The sequence below is a fragment of the Eschrichtius robustus genome, chromosome 20 (assembly GCF_028021215.1).
Source record: "Eschrichtius robustus isolate mEscRob2 chromosome 20, mEscRob2.pri, whole genome shotgun sequence".
Classification (NCBI taxonomy): Eukaryota; Metazoa; Chordata; class Mammalia; order Artiodactyla; family Eschrichtiidae; genus Eschrichtius; species Eschrichtius robustus.
The window spans coordinates 65201780-65216485 of record NC_090843.1 but is presented as its reverse complement, the minus strand read 5'-3'; the positions used below and the strand labels follow the sequence as shown (position 1 = coordinate 65216485).

The 14706-nt window shown below is 44.2% G+C and overlaps 1 pseudogene; it reads right to left on the bottom strand.

Annotated features, from left to right (window-relative positions):
• Positions 1 to 1500: 1500 nt before the first annotated feature.
• On the bottom strand, positions 1501 to 2134 carry LOC137755282 (receptor-binding cancer antigen expressed on SiSo cells pseudogene; annotated as a pseudogene).
• Between the last annotated feature and the right edge of the window lie 12572 nt (positions 2135 to 14706).

Genomic DNA, 14706 nt, shown 5'->3' with positions numbered 1-14706 from the left:
TCCCTGGTAACTAATGAGGCAACCTGATGAAATTCCCCCTATAAAGGGCCCGCTCCTCTTCCCCTTGGGAGCGAAGGCTAACACCGTGTCCTGCCTGCAGTTTGCAGCCCACCGTGGGGTGTCGCTCCAGGGCCTTGCTTCAGACGTGTAAGCTCCCCTATCCACTGAACCATGGATGTCTCTCTTGCTGACTCTGGGCTCGCTCTTCTGTCTTCAAGCTGGGCAAGCACAGGCCATGAGCACACCTGTGCATTCAGAGAAGTCACACGTGGAAAGGAAAAACATGTCAAGGGTTTCCTTGAAGGAGACGGTGAGGGTGCAGGGAGCATGGGAGTCCGGGGTGAGCACGTACATCTGGTTGGAAGAATTGAGGGATTAGGTCCAAAGGGAGCAGCCGCTAGTTTTGTGAATAACGATGTAAAAAGGCTCTTCTGGGTTCCTGCAAAAAGAGTAAAACCCCGGGATCCACTCTTCCCCCACAGTTGTTCAATTCCCCTTGCCTTCAGAAGAGAAAGGAACATGGAAAGATAGACACAGAATGATCTGGTTACAGGAGCTAATCTTACAGAGGTTGCTAGAAAATACGGTGAAGGTGATTCTCAAAAATGATTTGCTATGCCACTTTGAATAATTTTTATTGCGTATTGTCAGTGAAATTTCTGTATGTTATTACCGTCAGGTTTGAGTACATGAGCTGTGCATGAAACAAAAAATTAACATGATTTTAAAAATTTTAATAGAATATCAAATGTATGCAGCACTACTGTATTCATTTTCTTTTAAAATTCTCATAAATTAAAAACAACAGGAGAAAACGGATTACTAAATAAAATAAAATTTTTTTCTCTGAAAAAAAGCAAGTTACACAAAAACTTTATTTTTTTGTGATAAATAAAATTATTGCATTTAATGTCATTTTCTTGAAAACCAAAATTACCAAATTCCTTAATGTTGTATCAAACATGAACAATGCCAGTTCAAGTTAGAGGAAATGTATGCCAACAACCAGCTTCTGACAACAAAAATGAGAAGTTAAAGCCCTGCAGGTTTGTCTGATTTAGGTCAGGTAATCATGGAAACAAAAGAATATTTCAAAGAATTCATTTTATCATTATGCACATTGAAGGAAAGCATTATAGACAGGAGAGTTGTTTCCCACCATAAAATTATTTACACCCATTTATTAAGCTAGAAACACCAGCTTGAAAAGGTACTGATATATGCCATTTGTAATAATTTCTCTACAGCAAACAATTGTCTTACAGTTGGAACATGTTGAAGGAAATATTGTCTTATAAGTCTTTTTTGTTCTTTGGATCTCAGTCACTAAGAGTTCAAGGGACTTTGAGAGATTCCTGGTGTCCTGGATGGCCTGATGAATGCATTAAAGTCAAGAAGTGTATCTGTATTCTGAAAATACTCTTAGCTCCATGCGAATGTTGCTTGGGTTATGGAGCTCATATTTCTCCCACTGGCACCATGACATCTGAAGAACATTTGTTATGAAAGTTTCACACCAGTTTTGTTTTGTTCCTTCTTCATTAGCCGCTGTGCTTCCTTTTCCGTTTTCTTCCTTTGTTGTTCTGCTGCTCTCTTTTCTCTGTCTGCTATCTTCTGCTGCCTCAGAACTTATTGGGCTTGCCACATCGTCTTCCTCCTATGCATTAGTATTTTCCTGCCAGGTATCCATGTCACCTAATTCAGGAGATTGGTGAATAAAAGGCATATCTTGTGTAGCTGCTAGTGTATTAGAGAAACCTGTGCTACCATCTGGGATGCCAAAATTTAATGGTTCTCTCTTCTTAATAATGACTTTCTGAGTTCTCCTTATAGTTGGTGTCATGTCCTTAAAATAGTCAGGTGCCAGTTTTTCTAAAGCACTTTGTTGTGTTGCCACATTCCTATTCCCTCCTTTAATCTTTACACTTGTGGGTGCACCTGCATCTCAAGAAGTCTACTCTTCAACGTCTGTCTGTTTAGCAACTGATGAATAATCAACTGTAGCTGGGAAAGTTATTTGGTCTCCACTTAATTTCCGTCCTCTGCCAGATCTGCATATTAATCTCTTTTGGAATGAGAATACTGTTGCTAGGCAGGTACAAACTTTAAATAACCGAAACCGTGTGATGGCCATGGTGGGAATCAAAACCTGAAATTGACTGATGAGAAAAAAAAAATCATACCCACTGTACAGATGCGAAAAATGACAGGAGCGTTTTTCAGGTTACACAATCTGATGCTATATGCACGACGTTTGGTGAAACGCTCTCAATTGCTCCAAGTGGGTGCCTAGTGGGCTGGGTTTTGGATTTTGGAAAAATCTGCCTGGGAAGGAGCAAGGCCTGCCCCTCCCCCTCTGCACAAAAACTTTAAACACACAAAGATTGTAAACACATACTATACATGTTAATGGATACATGCTTAATATGTATCCATGTCAGACCGTGGATGGGAATTATACACACCAGCTCTGGGAGAGTGGTTCCCACCCAGGGAATGAGGAGGAAGAGGGGACGGAAGCAGATTCTACTTTAAAAAATTTTTTTAGTGAAAGTAGCCAAGACATTAATATTTATTAAAGCTGGTTAGAAGTTCACGAGATCTAACTTTATGAATCATGAGTTTCAGGTCGGCGTTCACTCTACAGGCATAGTCCAAAATCTCCAAGTCAAGAAGTTAATGGATAATTCCCCAGTCAGTAGGACCCCCAGCATGCTGGCAGAAGTAAATTCTCTCTGAAAAAAATACATCCTCAAAACAGGCCTTCTAGGGGGCGGGGGACGAATTGGGAGATGGGGATTGACATATATACACTACTTTTTTTCAATTAATTTAATTTAATTTCTTTATTTTTGGCTGGGTCTTGTCTTCGTTGCTTCATGCAGGCTTTCTCCAGTTGTGGTGAGTGGGGGCTACTCTTCATTGTGGTGCGTGGGCTCTAGGCATGTGGGCTCAGTAGTTGTGGCTCATGGGCCCAGTTACTCCACGGCATGTGGGATCTTCCCGGACCAGGGCTCGAACCCTTGTCCCTTGCATTTGCAGATGGATTCTTAACCACTGCGCCACCAGGGAAGTCCCAACATATATACACTATTGATACTATGTATAAAATAGATAACTAATGAGAAACTACTGTATAGTGCAGGGAACTCTACTCAGTGCTCTGCAGTGACCTAAATGGGAAGGAAATCCAAAAAAGAGGGACTATATGTATCTGTCTAGCTGATTCACTGTGCTCTACAGTAGAAACTAACACAACATTGTACAGAAACTATACTCCAGTTTAAAAAACAAAAGAAACAGTCCATCTAGTTTTAGCATATAAAGTCCCAGGCAAAATGCGCTCATAATATATTTTATTTTATTTTTTCAAACCTAGGCTTTCTTTTTTTTAAATTATTATTTTATTTATTTATTTTTGGCTGCGTTGGGTCTTCATTGCTGCACGCAGGCTTTTCTCTAGTTGCAGCGAATGGGGGCTACTCTTCGTTGTGGTGCACAGGCTTCTCATCGCGGTGGCTTCTCTTGTTGCGGAGCACGGGCTCTAGGTGTGCGGGCTTCAGTAGTTGTGGCTCATGGGCTCTAGAGCGCAGGCTCAGTAGTTGTGGTGCATGGGCTTAGTTGCTCCATGGCATGTGGGATCTTCCCAGGGCTCGAACCCATGTCCCCTGCGTTGGCAGGCTGATTCTTAACCACTGCGCCACCAGGGAAGCCCTCATAATATACTTTAAAAGAAAATAAATCAAGAGAGAATACCTATATACCGCATAAAGAAAGGCACAATAGAGAAAGTAAGGATTTTAAAAACAACCAGAGAGGGAAAAAAAAGATTATTAAAAAAAAAAAAACTAATACTTAAACTGAAGCAGAGTTCTCAGCAGCGACAATGGAAGCCAGGAAAAGTGCACTAATAATTCCAAACTACTGAAAGAAAGTAACCGCCAACCTACAATTATATACTTGGGAAATTATCTTTCAAGAACAGAGAGATTTTCAGGTAAATGAAACCACCAGCATCCCTCCCTGAAGGACTATGTGAAGGATGTACTTCAGGAAGAAGGAAAATGACCCAAGACAAAGGTCTGGGAGGCAAGGACTAGGAGCAAAGAAAATGAAAAACACTGGGTAGAGCTAAAAACCGAGACCATAAAGAAACAATAGCGGGGCTTCCCTGCTGGCACAGACAAAATGTTAGTTAAAGATATAAAGATTTGGGGAGATTGGTTCAAGATGGCAGAGTAGAAGGACGTGTGCTCACTCCCTCTGCGAGAGCACCGGAATCACAACTAACTGCTGAACAATCATCAACAGGAAGACACTGGAACTCACCAAAAAAGATACCCCACATCCAAAGACAAAGGAGAAGTCACAATGAGATGGTAGGAGGGGCACGATCACAATAAAATCAAATCCCATAACTGCAGGGTTGGTGACTCACAAACTGGAGAACACTTATACCACAGAAGTCCACCCACTGGAGTGAAGGTTCTGAGCCCCATGTCAGGCTTCCCAACCTGGGGGTCCGGCAACGGGAGGAGGAATTCCTAGAGAATCAGACTTTGAAGGCTAGAGGGATTTGACTGTAGGACTTCGACAGGACTGGAGGAAACAGAGACTCCACTCTTGGAGGGCACACACAAAGTAGTGTGCACATCAGGACCCAGGGGAAGGAGCAGTGACCCCATAGGAGACTGAACCAGACCTACCTGCTAGTGTTGGAGGGTCTCCTGCAGAGGTGGGGGGTGGCTGTGCCTCACCGTGAGGACAAGGAAGTTCTGGCAAGTACTTCCTGGCAGCAGAAGTTCTGGGAAGTACTCCTTGGCGTGAGCCCTCCCAGAGTCAGCCATTAGCCCCACCAAAGAGCTGGGTAGACTCCAGTGCTAGGTTGCCTCAGGCCAAACAACCAACAGGGAGGGAACCCAGCCCCACCCATCAGCAGACAAGCAGATTAAAGTTTTACTGAGCTCTGCCCACCAGAGCAACACCCAGCTCTACCCACCACCAGTCCCTCCCATCAGGAAGCTGGCACAAGCCTCTTAGATAGCCTCACCCACTAAAGGGCAGACAGCAGAAGCAAGAAGAACTACAATTCTGCAGCCTGTGGAAGGAAAACCACATTCACAGATAGACAAAATGAAAAGGCAGAAGACTTTGTACCAGATGAAGGAACAAGATAAGACCCCAGAAAAACAACTAAATAAAGTGGAGATAGGCAACCTTGCAGAAAAAGAATTCAGAATAATGATGGTGAAGATGGTCCAGGACCTCAGAAAAAGAATGGAGGCAAAGATCAAGAAGATGCAAGAAAAGTTTAACAAAGTCCTAGAAGAATTAAAGAACAAACACCTAGAAGAATTAACAAACAAACAGAGATGAACAATACAATAACTGAAATGAAAACTACACTAGAAGGAATCAATAGCAGAATAACTGAGGCAGAAGAATGGATAAGTGACCTGGAAGACAGAATGATGGAATTCACTGCCGCTGAACAGAATAAAGAAAAAAGAATGAAAAGAAATGAAGACAGCCTAAGAGACCTCTGGGACAACATTAAATGCAACAACATTCGCATTATAGGGGTCCCAGAAAGAGAAGAGAGAGAGAAAGGACCCGAGAAAATATCTGAAGAGATTATAGTCGAAAACTTCCCTAATATGGGAAAGGAAATAGCCACCCAAGTCCAGGAAGTGCAGAGAGTCCCAGGCAGGATAAACCCAAGGAGAAACATGCCAAGACACATAGTAATCAAACTGACAAAAATTAAAGACAAAGAAAAATTATTGAAAGCAACAAGGGAAAAACAACAAATAATATACAAAGGAACTCCCATAAGGTTAACAGCTGATTTCTCAGCAGAAACTCTACAAGCCAGAAGGGAGTGCCATGACATATTTAAAGTGATGAAAGGGAAGAACCTACAACCAAGATTACTCTACCTGACAAGGATCTCATTCAGATTTGATGCAGAAATCAAAAGCTTTACAGACAAGCAAAAGCTAAGAGAATTCAGCACCACCAAACCAGCTCTACAACAAATGCTAAAGGAACTTCTCTAAGTGGGAAACACAAGGGAAGAAAAGGACCTACAAAAACAAACCCATAACAATTAAGAAAATGGTAATAGAAACATACATATTGATAATTACCTTAAACGTGAATGGATTAAATGCTCCAACCAAAAGACACAGGCTTGCTGAATGGATACAAAAACAAGACCCATATATATGCTGTCTGCAAGAGACCCACTTCAGACCTAGGACACATACAGACAAAGTGAGAGGATGGAAAAAGATATTGCATGCAAATGGAAATCAAAAGAAAGCTGGAGTAGCAATACTCAGATCAGATAAAATAGACTTTAAAATAAAGAATGTTACAAGAGACAAGGAAGGACACTACATAATGATCAAGGGATCAATCCAAGAAGAAGATACAACAATTATAAATATATATGCACCCAACATAGGAGCACCTCAATACATAAGGCAACTGCTAACAGCTATAAAAGAGGAAATTGACAGTAACACAATAATAGTGGGGGACTTTAACACCTCACTTACACCAATGGACAGATCATCCAGACAGAAAATTAATAAGGAAACACAAGCTTTAAATGACACCATAGACCAGATAGATTTAATTGATATTTATAGGACATTCCATCCAAAACCAGCAGATTACACTTTCTTCTCAAGTGCACGTGGAACATTCTCCAGGATAGATCACATCTTGAGTCACAAATCAAGCCTCGGTAAATTTAAGAAAATTGAAATCATATCAAGCATTTTTTCTGACCACAACGCTATGAGATTAGAAATCAATTACAGGGAAAAAACCGTAAAAAACACAAACACATGGAGGCTAAACAATTCATTACTAAATAACCAAGAGATCACTGAAGAAATCAAAGAGGAAATCAAAAAATACCTAGAGACAAATTACAATGAAAACACGACGATCCAAAACCTATGGGATGCAGTTCTAAGAGGGAAGTTTATAGTAATACAAGCCTACCTCATGAAACAAGAAACATCTCAAATAAACAATCTAACCTTACACCTAAAGGAACTAGAGAAAGAAGAACAAACAAAACCGAAAGTTAGCAGAAGGAAAGAAATCATAAAGATCAGAGCAGAAAACAGTAGCAAAGATCAATAAAACTAAAAGCTGGTTCTTTGAGAAGATAAACAAAGTTGATAAACCTTTAGCCAGTCTCATCAAGAAAAAGAGGGAGAGGACGCAAATCAATAAAATTGGAAATGAAAAAGGAGAAGTTACAGCAGATACCGCAGAAATACAAAGCATCCTAAGAGACTACTACAAGCAACTCTATGCCAATAAAATGGACAACCTGGAAGAAATGGACAAATTTTAGAAAGGTATAACCTTCCAAGACTGAACCAGGAAGAAATAGAAAATATGAACAGACCAATCACAAGTAAGGAAATTGAAGCTGTGATTAAAAATCTTCCAACAAATAAAAGTCCAGGACCAGATGGCTTCACAGGTGAATTCTGTCATACAGAGACTGTCATACAGAGTGAAGAAAGTCAGAAAGAGAAAAACAAATATCGTATATTAATGCATAAATGTGGAACCTAGAAAAATGGTACAGATGAACCTGTTTGCAGGGCAGAAATATAGACACAGGTGTAGAGAACAAACGTATGGACACCAAGCGGGGAAAGTGGTGGGGGTGGTGTGGTGGTGGTGGGATCAATTGTGAGATTGGGATTGACATCTATACACTAATATGTATAAAATAGATAACCAATAAGAACGTGCTGTATAAAAAAATAAATAAAATAAAATTCAAAAATTCAAAAAAAAAGACAAAGATTTGAATAATAAAATTAACAATGTTGATAAAAATGGACACAGAGAGAACTCTGCATACAATAATTAGCAACGTTCTTGAGTCACATGGAACTTTTTTTTTTTTTTTTTTCACATGGAACATTTTATAAAAATATGATCACCTTCTAGAATATAAACTAAATCTCAACAAATTTCAAAGCATATGTATTACTCAGGTCGCTTTCTCTGAGCAAATTACGATTAAGCTAGAAATCAGTCAGAAAAAGCTTACCAAAATTAGGATATTTGAAAACACTTCTGGGAGCTCCCCGGTGGTCCAGCAGTTAGGACTCAGTACTGTCACTGCCAGTGGCCCCTGGTTCGGGGAACTAAGATTCCACAGGCAGCATGGCTCAGCCAGAAAAAAAAAAAAAAGAAAAAAGAAAACAGTTCTAAGTTACTTCCTAGGTGAAAGACAAAAGCGTACACTTAGACAATTTAAAAAACAAAGTATAAACATTGCAAAGGAGCAGATGAAACTACTGTCATTATTTACAGAAGATGTGATTGCATAACTGAAGGACCTAAAATGGCTGAAAAATTACTGAAAGCAAAAGACATCAGTGAGATGGTGAAATACGAAAGTAATGTACGGAAACTGATAGTTTTTATAAAAGACACCAGCAACTAGTTAGAAGGAATAAGGTCAGAGAGGGCAAAGGTGGGAACCAAATGCTTCACACGCATTTTTATGATGTTTTGATTTTTTGCCACAAAGTGAATATATTATCTCATCCAAAAAAAGTTATTCACACGGGTGGATGCTGTAGGACACAGGAAGACCTTCCCAAGGACACTTGGGCGTGGACAGTTTTTTTTTGTTTTTTTTTTAAAGTATTTGTTTTATTTATTTATTTATGGCTGTGTTGGGTCTTCGTTTCTGTGCGAGGGCTTTCTCTAGTTGTGGCAAGCGGGGGCCACTCTTCAACGCGGTGCGCCGGCCTCTCACTATCGCGGCCTCTCCCGTTGCGGAGCACAGGCTCCAGACGCGCAGGCTCAGTAGTTGTGGCTCACGGGCCCAGTCGCTCCGCGGCATGTGGGATCTTCCCAGACCAGGGCTCGAACCCGTGTGCCCTGCACTGGCAGGCAGATTCCCAACCACTGCGCCACCAGGGAAGCCCCGACGTGGACAGTTTTTAATGACAGGGTGTTGGGCAGGCGGGAAGTGCAGACAGTAAAAAGCCTCAGGGACTAAGGGACCTGGGCATCTGAGAGGCACAGGCAGAGAAGACGTTTCTAGAACAAAACCTCTGACATCCGTGTCTAGGCTCTGGGATGGGAGGCCCCTGGCGGTGGCTCGTGTGGGGACAGGTGGAGCAGATGAGGGTTCCTCTGGAGGCCCCTGCGTGACCCTGTGGGTGACTTCCATATGTCACAGGTGTGACCCGTTGTCCCTGACCCGGTCCTAATGTGACATCTCTCCTGGGTCTCCCATTTGTGACGTGGACGTTTACAGCCCCCTCTGTGTCTGACCCAGTGTATGACCCTCCCGTGTGACGCCTCTGTGCACTGGTCACTATGACCCTTGCCCTCTGGCTTCCAACTGAGTTTGGCTGGTGTGGAGGAAGGAACTAGAAGGTGTGAACATAAATGCAGACCAACCAAAGGGGACCAGCAAAGGCTCTTCATGCCCAGCTGTGTGTGGGGGGTGGGTGTTAACCACCAGCACTGGAATCTGGCAGAGACTCCAAGGCGGGTTGAGGAGAGGGAAGGATTCACGGCGGGACAGAGGGGAGGCTCAGGGCTGCCCTGCTGGAGGCCGCTGGCCTGGGGGGGCTGGAGGCCGGCTGACTGGAAGTGGGGCGTCCTGTGTGCTTGGTCAGGGGCCATGTCTGCCTTTCTCTGGCTGGTCCTGAGTTGGAAACAGGGACAGAAATTAGGGAAGCTGTCAGTTACTGATGGAGGCTTGGACATTTTGGGTCAGTTATTGCAGAAGTTATTCTTTAGCTTCTTGGATTATCCCTAGAGATAGGGATCTGGCCTCTCCGGAGTCTGACATAGGCTGGCTTCTGGGCTGTTTATTACAGATAAGGGGTTGGCTTTCTGGGCAGGTTGCTTTAGATTGAGGGTCAGAGTTCTGTATTTGTACATAGTCTGAGCACCGTGGCCACGGTCCATGTGCATATTCAGGCTCTCCCAGCTTGGAGTTTCGGATTCTGCTGTGGGTTCACTCTTGGCCAAAAGAACTCTCGCCGCCAGGGGTCTCCCTCTGGGTCCTGTGTGGGTTAATGGGGCAGAGTTTGTACGGTCGGCGAGGCTTCTCCCATCCTCCACTCCCACTTAGCCACTCCTTCTGTGTCGTCGCCTCTCTGGGGATAATCCTGCCCTGGGAGCTACTGAAGTCAGAGCAAGTCAGGTCTTGAACGAAGCTCCGAGGCAGTCCTTTACAGGGCTGGCGACACGTGCATTTTTGGGGGGTGGGGGGACGTGCCATGCGGCTCGTGGGACCTCAGTTCCCCGACCAGGGTTTGAACCCAGGCCCTCGGCAGTGAAAGACTGCCGAGTCCCCTGGACCGCCAGGGGACTCCCAACATCTGCATTCCCCTTTGGTGAGGAGAACGGAGCATAGTAGTTTGGAAGTACTGTTAGCAAGTATCAATAGTTTGTCTTTGAGTATTTCCTTATAATTGGCAGTTTTCTTAAAGCCAAATGTTATGGCCAAAAATAGCCTCTGAATGTTTGTTCTGAGATCCAGAAACCTGGAAGGTGGCCTTAGGGGTTTCTGGGCTTCCTGGAACCTTCTGGAAACTAACAGGGAGAGCAGGGTGGAGGTTTCTGGCTCACCGTGGGCTCCACCTCAGCCATGAAAGCAGATTCTCAGCAGTACTTAGGAGAAACATACACCCCAGGGCGGCTGGTGTTCCACTGAATTAACCTCTATTAAATATTTCCACGTCCAGGTCTGTGGTTAGGGATCATCATCTGTGCTGTCTCTCAGGCTGTGTGTTTTCTAGGCTTTATTGCCCGGCTAAATTGGAAAAAAGCTTGTCAGCAGGTAACTATACTCGTTGCTCTCCTGTCCTGGAAAACACACACACCCAGTTTTACCTCTCTCTCCCTTATTTTGGAAGGTTCTTTTCTCTTTTATTATAAATGCTACTTTTTTGTCATTGTTGTTTTATTTTATTAGAGTTGATTTACAATGCTGTGTTAGTTTCAGGTGTACAGCACAGTGATTTAGTTATACATATATATACACACACACACACACACACACACCCATACACACCCATATATATGTAAATATGGTGTCTGTGTGTGTGTATATTCTTTTTCAGATTCTTTTCCCTTATACAAAATATTGACTATGTCTCATTGTTTTAACTGGACTTAATTCAGATGTGAAGGGCCGGTGACCCTGGCTTTATCTTTTCCCCTTTGTTTATTCATCAGATAGAAAAACAGGGGCTCTCTTCTTCCCTGGGTCCTATGCTAAACTTCCGCCTCTGTTCCTGAAAAGCCAATTTCAGGACAAGCTTTAGAACTGGAGAGAAAGGTGGAATGCCATCAAATTTATCCTGATATTTATCCTGTTTTTATTTATTTATTTATTATTTTTTAAAAAATAAATTTATTTATTATTATTATTTTTTTGGCTGCGTTCGGTCTTTGTTGCTGTGCACGGGCTTTCTCTAGTTGCGGCAAGCAGTGGCTACTCTTCGTTGTGGTGCGCGGGCTTCTCGTTGCAGTGGCTTCTCTTGCTGAGGAGCACAGGCTCTAGGCGTGTGGGCTTCAGTAGTTGTGGCATGCGGGCTCAGTAGTTGTGGCTTACAGCCTCTAGAGCTCAGGCTCAGTAGGTGTGGCGCACGGGCTTAGTTGCTCCGTGGCATGTGGGATCTTCCCGGACCAGGGCTTGAACCCACGTCCCCTGCATTGGCAGGCAGATTCTTAACCACTGCACCACCAGGGAAGTCCCTATCCTGTTTTTATGATCTCCCAGTGTTTCATTAAGATACCTGTGGGCATCTTTGTCTGTAAACTTCCTAGGGTCAGTGTAGGGTGTTAAATAGGGGATGGAGAAAAGAGGTGAAGGACGAGGAAGGGAGAATTCTACAGGATCCCGGTCCCCGACTTGCCCTCATCTTTTTGCCATCCAACCTTCCCCACCCACTGACCCCACGAGAGAGGCTCCCATGTTACACGTCAGTTAAAGAAAATGGCTCCACTGGGGAATTAAGCAAGTGTTTGATTAGCACTGTGGTGAAGCCTGTGGATTGACTTTGTCTCGTTTTCTAGGCTCAGGTACCTGCCAATTTGAAATGAAACGTGGCCCAGGACAGGACTGCGGCTCTCTCCCAGGACCCACTTTGCCCAGGCATGACACAGCTGCCCCCGCTCTTGGGACGGGCCTGTCTAGGTGTTCACAACGAGATTTGCTGCGCTGAGCTCCCACTTAAATAGGGCAATAATGTCTCAGAAACAAATGATAAGGAACACCCAATTTCAGGTAAACAGTTGAAGTCTGTTTGCTTTTTTTTTTAGTTTTTATTTTTGGCTGCATTGGGTCTTTGTTGCTGTGCGTGGGCTTTCTCTAGTTGCGGCGAGTGGGGGCTACTCTTCGTAGCGGTGCGTGGGCTTCTCATTGCGGTGGCTTCTCGTTGTGGAGCACGGGCTCTAGGCGCATGGGCTTCAGTAGTGTGGCATGCGGGCTCAGTAGTTGTGGCACACGAGCTCTAGAGCCCAGGCTCAGTAGTTGTGGCACACGGGCTTAGTTGCTCCGCCACATGTGGGATCTTCCTGGGCCAGGGCTCGAACCCGTGTCCCCTGCACTGGCAGGCGGATTCCCAACCACTGCGCCACCAGGGAAGCCCCCGAAGTTTGTTTGCTTTAATTGCAGACACAGACACACTGCTACAGATCATTAAAAGCTGCAGGTGATCAGTTCAGTACTGATGCAAGCATTTAGGGTATTTTCCTTATTGTTACTCTTCTGAGGCATCCTGAGGCTAAATCTAGGTCTGGGTCACTATCCTGCCTGGTACTTAGCAGGCCCTCTGATGGGAAGACTCGCATCTCTCCCCAGTGCTGCGAACAGCCTTGAATCATCTCTTAGGTCATCTTTCTCCTCCACTGGCCTTATTCTCTTTCTGAGATGCTAATTCGATGAGTGCTGGCCCCTTGAACATTTCCCCGAAGCCTCTTAACCTAAAGAGCTACCTTATTTGTTGCGTTACTTGGTGGGGCAGAGCCCCTGGGGACCCCAGCTGACCGCAGCGGGATCCAGTCCGTGTCTGTGGGTGACATAGGATTTCCTTTATTCTCCACGGTAGCAACTGCTTTTTGAATTACCATTCTCCCAGCTAGTAATGCATACATGCATCTCCTTTTATACAGAAGAAAGACACCCTTTTAAGGCACTGAGTTCCTTTTCATCTCCAGCAGGCCCTGAAAACCATGGAGGAATGTGGATAAGAGAGGTTGAAAAAAAAGAGGAGATTCAGTCGGATCAGCAGACATGCCAGGTAGAGTGTCTTGAGGTTCATCCAAGGGCCGTGTGGAAACTGTCTGGGAGACAGCTGGCGCTGAGGCGAGGGTTTCTGCTCTTCGGGGTCACTGTCATCTTGCTAGTGGGGATTTTAGTGAGAGTCTATGTCAGAATTCAGTGATGTGGAGAGACAGAGAGAGAGAGAGAGAGAGAGGGGGAGAGAGAGTAGGCCAAGGGATGCTTCTGACCTTACCAACAAAAATTCATTGGCCCAAAGGTGGCAGTTCGTTTTCAGTTAACGTTATTCAGCTGTGCCCATGGAGGTCAAGAACTGAGAGTTCCAAGATATATTTTCTGATGAAGAAAAGGAAGGAAGGTAAAAAGTACGTGCTAGTCCAAAACAACGTCTGGAAGATTACATCCACCACCATTTCAACCGAAGACCACTCTGTACCGGATGCATCGAGGTATGGCTTTGTATGTTTCTTCTGCTTACTGTTTTTTTTTTAGACACAAACCCATATACCAAGGACTTAAGGATTCTTACTATGTGAATTATTTAAAATACGTTTTACAATATATCTTCCCTTAGATTATTATTCAGCAGGAAACGACATTTGTTAATATTCATTTGGTACCAAGGGTAGTAGACATGCTTAAGAAACTTAAAAGGGGAGAAAACAGATTACCAAGAAGAAAGGAGTCAGGTGGCATCAATTAGCATGCTTCCTGTCAAGGGCCTGTCTTAACACGGGTTTGGATTGACATGTTGGCAGGCGCAGGGAGGGATAAAGGACCAGCACTTTGTTTCTGAGTGGTGGGCATCCCACAGAGAGAAATACAGGCTTCGAAGAGCTAATCCAGGCAAACTGGAGGGAAAAATCAGACCCTTTCCTATTCTGATAGAAGGAAGAGTTGATAAAGTTGGAAGGCAGCAAAAATGAAAAGAGTGTTCTAGGAGAGGGGAGGATGGGGTCCTGGGCAGGCCCTGTTCGTCTTGTTTGGGCCTGTCCTCGTCTTAAAAAAGGAGCAGGCTTTTAGTGGCAGAGACGCGGTATATCCGGAAGGTTTTGTGCGGCCCCATCTCAAAAAGATGAGGTTTGAATGAATGCGCCCTTCTCCTTGGCCTTGGCAATCATTGGGAAAGTCTTTGGAGCTGTGAAAATCCAATCATTGCTAACTCCTCTTAGCGGGTGGGAGGGGAGTCAACAGCGGCCTTGGATTAAGGGGTCATTCTTGGATGCCGCCTTGCCGGGCTAGCTCCGCGCCGTTAGCTTAGCAAGCCTCACTACCTGCTAAGCACGCTGCGTTCTGGGGTGGATACAAACTGCGAGGCGTGGCCTTTGCCCCGGAAGAACAGATAACGGACAAAATGAGAAAAGGTAGCTCCTTCGAGTGAAAAACACGCCAGGGCAGATTTC